The sequence below is a fragment of the Maniola hyperantus genome, chromosome 2 (genome assembly GCF_902806685.2).
Source record: "Maniola hyperantus chromosome 2, iAphHyp1.2, whole genome shotgun sequence".
In the NCBI taxonomy this organism is placed as follows: domain Eukaryota; kingdom Metazoa; phylum Arthropoda; class Insecta; order Lepidoptera; family Nymphalidae; genus Maniola; species Maniola hyperantus.
Genome location: NC_048537.1, coordinates 5271904 through 5281089, shown reverse-complemented (window position 1 = coordinate 5281089; position 9186 = coordinate 5271904).

The following is a 9186-nucleotide window of genomic DNA, read 5'->3' as shown; positions in this document are numbered from 1 at the left end:
ATAATCTTCAAAATCGGTTCATAATTGACTGAGCAATCGCGTAACAAACATACAAAAGATTAAAAAACAAACCTCCTCCTTTTTTTAAGTCAGTTAAAAATGATTTTTCCTATCATTAATTTTTACAAATTGCTTTTGAATAATCGAAATAAATACTTAAACTAAAAGCAAAAGAAGGTGATGTATTTTTAAATTATTAAAAATATTTTGTTCCAAAAGTAATGATAGTTTAATGAATAAAAAGTTTCAGGAGGTAGGACGAGTACCTACATACAGATGTGCGGTCAAAAATGAGGTGGAGGTGAGTACTGGTTTTATAACTTGAGGATGAGGATAGGTGGAAACCCTCATCATGAATCATTTTAACAGTGAAGTGTTGTTTTGTAACAACAGTGAAGGCTTCTGGTCATAAAATAAGAACTTTTGAACAATGGTTTACCGACTCAAATTTAAAGTCCGTAACAGTAATATTTTCCATACGGGCACATTTAATAAATTTAAATACATACGTAAGTACGTTGTACCTACCTACTCAAAAACTCACATTAAAGGTACGAATATACAGGATGGAATTTTGTAATGCCACGAAAATTTTACTCAAAGAAAACATTCCTTTATTTTTAACCGACTTCAAAAAAAGGAGGAGGTTCTCAATTCGTCGGAATCTTTTTTTTTTTTTTTTTTTTTTTTTTTTTTATTTTTTTTTTTTTTTATGTATGTTCCCCGATTACTCAAAGACGCCTGGACCGATTTTGAAAATTCTTTTTTTGTTTGAAAGGGTATAGTTCAAAGTTGGTCCCATTTAAATTTGGTGAAGATCTGATGAACATCTTCGAAGATAGATACTGGAACTCCTCAACGGATAAGAGTAAATTGGTCGCGATCAGTGTAATAGCTTAGTAAACAGTAGATTTTTAACCAGTCATAGCATAATTCCATGGGGCCACTAAAAATTGTGAAATAAAAAAATTTTACAAAAAAAATAAAAACCGACTTCGATACACAAGTCTAGACGATTCGCGCAGCTAAAGCTAATTGGCACCGGCACTAAAAATATTATTATGGAACTATATTAACTCTTGTATACATAATATATTCGGTAATAAATTAAATTATTTTTCAATTTTTAGTGTTTGTGTATCGAAGTCGGTTTTTATTTTTTGTTGTAAAAAATTTTTATTGAAAAGAAAGAAAACTGAATTGAATAGAAATAAATTCGCTTGCCGCACCCGGGAATCGAACCGACTGAAATCTGTAAAAATTACAACCTGTTCTTTTATTGCATAGATCGTTAAGATCAACTCTAACTCTGTATACCTCTAGCCTCTAGGCTCTTCGTGGATTTAGGTTTTCAAAATCCCGTGGGAACTCTTTGATTTTCTGGAATAAAAAGGTGCCAATGTCACTCTCTAGGTCTTTACTAACTTTAACTATAGCCATGCAAAAAAATCACGTCGTACCGTTGCACCGTTGCGACGTGATTGAAAGAGACACCAATAAACCAACAAACAAACACACTTTCGCATTTGTAATATGGGTAGTGATTTTCCTGCTCCTTGATGTATGAAAACTATCAGGTCATGCAATCAATACCAGCGTCACTACATTCTTAGAAGGAGCGGAGCTAGAATATAATATGATAGCTGGAACAATACGTGCTAAGTAGTTGTTAATTTACGTACTGTCTATACTGAGCTCGTGGAGCTACCTATATTGCTTTGATACACTGCATATTAAATTTTCCTTTTTGCATTGTGCTGGCTAGACACGAGTAAAAGAAAAAAACGAAAGATAAAGAAGAAATGAGATTATTTTCTTCTAACGTACTTAATTTGATGTGGATCTCAATCTTCAATGAAATCTTCATTGTTAGGTTTTATCCATTGTTGGACATAGTCATCCTCAAGTGATATAAGTGGGTAGGTAAGTAAGCTATTTTGTTCGGTGTTGGATGAATTTCCTTCAAGTTATTGCCATGTTTTCGAGTTAGAATTAGAGATAGGCAGCATTGTGGCACCTATGAACGTTTCAGTATGACTTCCTTCCTTTGTGCTTTGTATCTTTCAGTTCTTTCTACTGTTCAGGCTTGATTGCCAGAGAGTTTCCATATTACTAGAGACAATAATTTTTCGCACAAACTGACTTCTGTACATAAATAGGCGCTGCGTTAATCGTGTTTTATACCACTGCCCAAAAAAAATCGTGTAACGTTTTCAGGGTATGTATGTGAGTTTCTTTAACCTCACCATAACTTCTAAATACCTGAACAAATTTGGATGTATGGGGTATCGTTATAATCCTTACTTACACTTTCCCTACGTTACACTGCTTATAAATATTTCGAAACAAAAAAACAATATGACAGAACAGTCGTGTTTTTTAATTTCAACTTGTTTGTCATTAAGGAAACAACAAATTCAATTCAAATGCAGCTCTAGGGTAATATTATACAACAAGAATAAAAGACTTAGATCGTGGTATGCCGTATGTTTACTTGAAAATGTTTATTATTTATTGGGTGGAGGCGTTTTTTTGATGCCTGATGCAAGATGTTTGCTCATCCTGGTTCTTTTAACTCAATGGCATGGACCAAGTGGTTAGTGGAGCTCACTTTGCCTTGATATATTGGTTACTCGGGATACTATAATCGGAAAGACTATAAGGCCATGATTAGAGGCCTTTGGAAGATTAAACAAGCCCCCTTACCCATACGGGGTCCCTTGAAAAAGGACCCCGTATGGGTTCGAAACTAGTCGGGCTAACGTCGACTACACACGTGAGTAAGCCGGGACAGATAGTATTTATAATGGAAATCACTCACGGTAGTTTAAAAGCTAAAATTAAACAAGCGATTGTTTTTCATCTCTCTCATATTATTTAGACATTTCCAAGTGGTTAACCAAGATTTACTATATCTGTTTATTATTCTAACCCAGATATTTATCAGTCTTTGGATAGATGTTGACTTCCGGATACCCCTGAAGCTAAATCCGTAACAATGGAGATTAAAATATTTTTTTGTTCGTGAAAACAAGTTTTAGTGAAAACAAGACCTAATTTAGTACCTATAGATCTACAATTACGATTCGACCATAGATCAAATCAACATAAGATTATCTCTATAATATAAAAATAAATCGCTGAATGTGTTGCTGATCGTAAATCTCGAGAACAGCTGAACCGATTTCGCTAATTCTTTTTTTACAATATTCCTTGAAGTACGAAGATGGTTCTTACGGAGAGAAAAATTTAAAAAATTTGAATCGACTGTTAGGCGGAACGAAGTTCGCCAGGGCAGCTAGTACCTAATAAAACTGTGGAAGAGGCCGAGACGAAAGGGTCGCAAGTCCGCAAGATGATGATAAATACCTATTTGAAAACTGAAAACCATTTGTTTTCTTGTAATATGTTGTGATGTTGAATTGCCGTAAATCCAATTATTGTATAAGTAGATGTATTTGAATTTAGTACTATGGTAAGTAGGAACGGAATATGAACTGTGTAAGTACTAAGTAGGAAAGTAAAAGATTCATCTTATGCGATATAAGTACGAGATTTTATTGGTCTCTAAACCGCTTTAACGTGATCGTGCCTGGGGAAGTAAATTAGCAGCAATCGAAGGTAATTCGTATACGAGTGCGGTAGGAAAGGTGAGTGCGCGCGTGTCACGGCGCGATTCCTGCAATAGCATCCGAGAGATTAGTCTATCCGGTGACGGAGTAAAGTATCGTTAGTTGATTATTGTGTTTATTTGCGTGGCATGTGTTGGTGTCGCGGCGCGTGTGTGCGTGGGCCACCCAGCGCGCGGCCACCCGCGGCGCCCACCCACGTGGCAGGGCGCCGCTCGCGGCTCGCGGCCCGCACTATCGCTCTGCCAAACCGCTACCGGCGCTGGACATCGATACGCCCTGATTGACGTACGAGCCTCCAATTGAAATCTGATTTGTCTGATAAGTATGACGGTACCCGACGCATATCGATCGCTCCACCGGATCGCTCCCACAATAAGCGAATGCTATCGTTCCAGGGTATGATGTATCTAATTTGTAAAACGTTTTGTATTAGGTACACTTATGGAATTTGACTTATTCAGTTTTATGAGATGAATGATGTATCCGGCACTCCGAGAATAACTCTTGTAATATCAAATAGTTACGTAGGTGAAATAACAATTTATAAACTTAGACATATTATACTTAAACTAAAATCCAACTAAAATATGATTGAACCAATAAAAACGTCCAAATAGATGTTACGTCCCTACTTTGTATGTGCGAAGAATCATAAAAATTAAAAAAACCCAATTCGAAGAACTTTCGAACGTATAAGCAAGTTTAATTTTGAAGATCGCGGCGGAGGAGCTGCCCGGCATATACCCGTACCTCGTCAAGGTTCCGATTGAAGAGTCATGTTAGGAAATTTCTGTCTGTCTTTTAAATAAATGCCTGATCAATAGTCTGATCTGGTTTACGCCGTTGCCTTCATATAGGCTATACGAATGATTTAGCATATACACAAGATATATCACCTTTAACATCTTAATTGACTTCCAAATTAAGATCTAGAGTTTCGCTGCCTGCATTACTTCAGGTCAGAATGTATCGAAATAACGACAGAAAAAAGTTAATGACAACAGCATAGGTAGATATGTGTGTGCCAGTTCCATTTGTTATCACCAAACATAACCCTTAACTGTGGCAAGCACTCTGATGCAGATAACCATAGCGTTAAAAGTTATTTATGTCCGTGCAAAAGGTCAGGATGACAGTGTTGTGACTTGACATATTTCCAAGAGCTCACATTATTCATGTTTAAGCTGTAATGAATATAAATAAATGCTCACTTAAACACACTGCAACAAAGTTATCTGACACTCATCAGACGTAAAATGGACAAATAAATCATTGTTTAAAAGGAACTCGGGTTTTCTACTGTAGTAATATGTTGTAATTATGTAAACTAAAGCCATAGATGAACTACAGCTGATGTTTAAAACTTTGTAGAACGAAATATGGTTTTAAATTAAGTAGTTCGATGGAAAGAGCGTGGAATCAGGGATGTATAATAAAGCTTTTGAATGTATTTGAAACCCAAGACCCTACTGTTCACTAAACTCTTATGCAGGGCCGTCTTAACCCGGGGGTTCAAGGGGTGCGGCGCACCCGGGCGCAGAGTCCTAGGGGGCGCAAGACCACCCATAAATTTACCTACCTACTTAGATTTGATTTCGGGCGATGCCGAAAAGTAAACAAATATATGCCTCCCATGGGCAATATTGTGAAAAAAATTCGAGCTCGCTTCGCTTGCGCTTTGTCAATTTCTGAGTGCCTAGATTTGATTTTCAGGAGTGCTGGGCACAAATATGCACTTCCCTTAAACGATATTTAAAAAAAATAGCGCTCGCTTTGCTCGCGCTTTCTAAGGTTGAATACCTAGATTTTACTTATTTTCCGAAACATTTTTCTATTGAAAGAAATTATTTCGCGCTCGCTTCGCTCGCGCTTATAGGTATAGTACGCGACAGGTCGAGATGGCAATTAGGGACGCCGCGCATCATACTCCGATTGCCAGCTCGACCTGTCGCGTACTATAATGTGTGCTGGTAAGTTATTAGATACTTTTAATGGGGGGCGGGGCGCAGACTAACTTTCGCACCCCGGCGCCGAATATGCTTAAGCCGGCCCTGCTCTTATGCAAGTTAATTTTATATTAGCATAAATAGTAGGATTCTTTTTAGGTCTGAGTTTTAACCAAAGTAATATCGTTTACTTTCTAAAATCATCAGAATTTCAAGAGTGAATTTTAAAATACAGAAACTAGAGAAGGCAGAAAGCAGACGAAGGAGCACGAAACATGGAAGAAAAATCGAACACGAGCCTCGGTTTAAGGAGCGGACTGAAATCCGGACGGTTGCCGGTTCAAACCCCACCTGTTGCACTATTGTCGTACTTACTCCTAGCACAAGCTTTACGCTTAATTGGAGAGGAAAGGGGAATATTAGTCAGCTTAATAAACTTGGCTAATATTCTTTTTAAAAAAATTGTGACTGCGACTAACAAAGGGTTATAGAGCCGGAACCCTAAAAAAAAAAAAATTACGAAAGAAATCCAAAAGAGAATGATGCACCTGAATGCTGAACCTGAGGTAGGTACTCGTAGGTACCTAATTGGCGCGTGCTCGAATTTCAAGAGCGCTGCCGAATTTCCCCAATGGCGACTTAGGCGCCAACTCTGAATGACTCTACAAAGCTACGTCAACACAATACACTGCAATCTGAAGGTCTACACATTTTTTTTTGGATCGCGTGTGAAAGATGCAGCATGCAAGAAAAAAATCTAGACAGCTAGGAGAACAGTATTATGTGGCAACTTAAATTCGTTTGAAAAAAATATTATTTACTTATTTAGATACATTTTTAACTAGATTTTTTCACGGTAGATATCTGTTTTAACACGTTTTTTACACCCACGAGAATTTTCTCGTGAGGCGCATATCTCCCTCAGGTCTCAGAATGAGAGTGGTTTATTTAGGCTATACGCATAGCCACGCTGGTCAAATGCAGATTAAATACTTGTTTGCTTACCATAAATACATACCTTAGAATGACTGAAATTTTATTTTGAAATACAGCATACAGCTTTTCTTAGTTCTTACAACCTTTCTGTCACGGTGTTGGTGTAGCCCCGTATATGTTCTATTTTTAGGATTGGCTACTTTTAAAGAATATTTTGAGAAGCTACTTGTCTACGAAGGTTGAATCATGAAATTACGTGAACACGTTACTTTACACTGGGTGGTAGAATTTCATTCAAAATAAGTATTTAATCTCACACTAGCAACGAATCAAAAAATAAAACTTAGCTGTAGGTACGCTTGTTATGTATCTACAGATATAAGTACAGTTGGCACTTAGGGGTCTTCGGTATAACTATTTATTACTATTGCAAATATACTTATTTGCAATCATCTTTACAAAAAAATCATTACAGACAAACTTTATTTTTTGTACGCAAAACCCATTCGTCATTAATTTACATAGAACAAAAATCATTAAGCAATTCCAACAAAAGCATTTTAGCAGACGTATAATTAATTTTACAATCCAGACTACAAATAACTGGTGAGAACATCCTGTTGGCTGATTGAGACCGACATTTATACCATTTTTTCTTGAATACCTTTTCGTTTCCTGACAAATGAGTGACCACCTCTTACACAGGAACCGCGCCGTTCTTATAGGAAACATTGAAGAATAAAACTAGCCAAAGAAAAGACGGCTCTTTTCTGAGAGCCGTAAATGCTAAAAATGTTTATCAATATTGTTGGTTTATATTGATGAAGTTGTTTCGCTTTTCTATATCAGGTTATTAAGATATGCGATATTGGGACAGCCGCATGCCGGCGCCAGCGTTCAAAAAGGAGACCTGGAATCGCTGGCGCTTCTGACGGCCGAACCGAGCAAAATTCTATCATACTTCCATGAACTATGTATGTTTGTTCCTGGAGATTATTGTTTTTTTTATTGCTCTGAATTTTTTTTAATATTTTTTTTTCTTTTAGACTAACTCTTCGGAGCACTGGCGCAGAATAAAATATATATTACTAGATTATTCCCACGGCTTCGTCAGCGTGGATTTAGGTTTTTAAAAATCCCATAGGAACTCTTCGATTTTCCGGGATAAATAGTAACCCATGTCCTTCCCCGGGATCCAAGGTATCTCTTTACCAAATTTCGTCAAATTCGATTGAACGGATGGGCCGAGAAAGGCTAGCAGACAGACACACACACACACACACACACACACACACACACACACACACACACACACACACTTTCGCATTTATAAGTATGGCTGACGTAGTACCTACGACGGCAGTGAAGTGGTGCGAATATAATAAATAAGTTTGCTAATTAGTGAAATTTTCTTAGGTCTTAGAATCTAAGACTTAGATCATAACATGCATCATTCAAGTGCTAACGTCTTTGCAGACGAAAAATATCTTGAATATCTCTAAATGAAATGAATAAATGAATGAAAAAAAAATTGTTGTTAAAATGAGGATCTAACTAATTTATTTTTCAATATTGTCAGTACAAAATATCTTTAAAATGAGAACCTCCTCCTTTTTTTGAAGTCGGTTAAAGAGTAGACTGTCAATAGAGTGGTTATATTTCGATTATAGGCGTTTTTTGGCTAAAAAAGATACCCACCAATCCAGATTGGTGGGTATCTTTTTTAATAAGGCTGTCTTTAATAGGTCCTGTCGCCAGGTAATCAGCGTGTGTTTTTGATATAAATGGTCTTCTTGACACATGGCGTCGCCACCATTAAAATACATGGTGTAGCTTTTTAGTTTAGAGATCAAAATATCAATTTTTAAAATAGTTTTTAGCGTTTAAAGACTTTAAACTATCGTGAGTGATTTCCGATATATTATATACATATAATATCTGTCAACGTTTTTCAACGTCAATTTTAAAATTGTGTTAAGTATACTCCAAAGAACTTGCATGTACTACTACGCTATGTCGATGGTATACTCACTTTAAGCGTATTCCTATTGCTTTCCAACATCACTACCTTTTATATTATAATTGCGAAAGTGTGTTTTTTTGTTGGTTTATTGGTTTGTTATTCCGTTGTGACGTAATTGAAGTTACGTCACAACGGAATAACGAATGGACGTGATTTTTTGGTTGAGTATAGTTCTTTTTTATTTATAATATGAGTACCTGCTGATGGATAGTCTCTTTACCCATCACTACCCATAGCAATTTGACCTCCGTCCGTGCTCCTAAAAAGTCACCTACCAGCAATCATAAGTGTCTGTTCAACAGACCATTAAAATTAGCCGAATCCTTTTTGGTAGGTATCACCAATAATGCGATATTGGCAGAATCTGAAGTGATGAAGTACTCTCACTAAACTAAGTAGGTACTTGCGATAGACAAATAAGCGTGCTATACTAGGCGTGCCCAATCTCTTTGATATCAATTTACAAAGCATTAGGTAGATACAAGTAGGACCAATGATATTTTTGCTGAGTTCATAAGTTATAGAGTACCTACACGACGTATAAGTATAATATTTCATATCCGGCTGTAAATAGTTCAATAGAATTTTATTTCGATTTTTTTATAGGCTAACTAGTTTTAGCCCGCGACTTTGTCCGCGGTACATATAA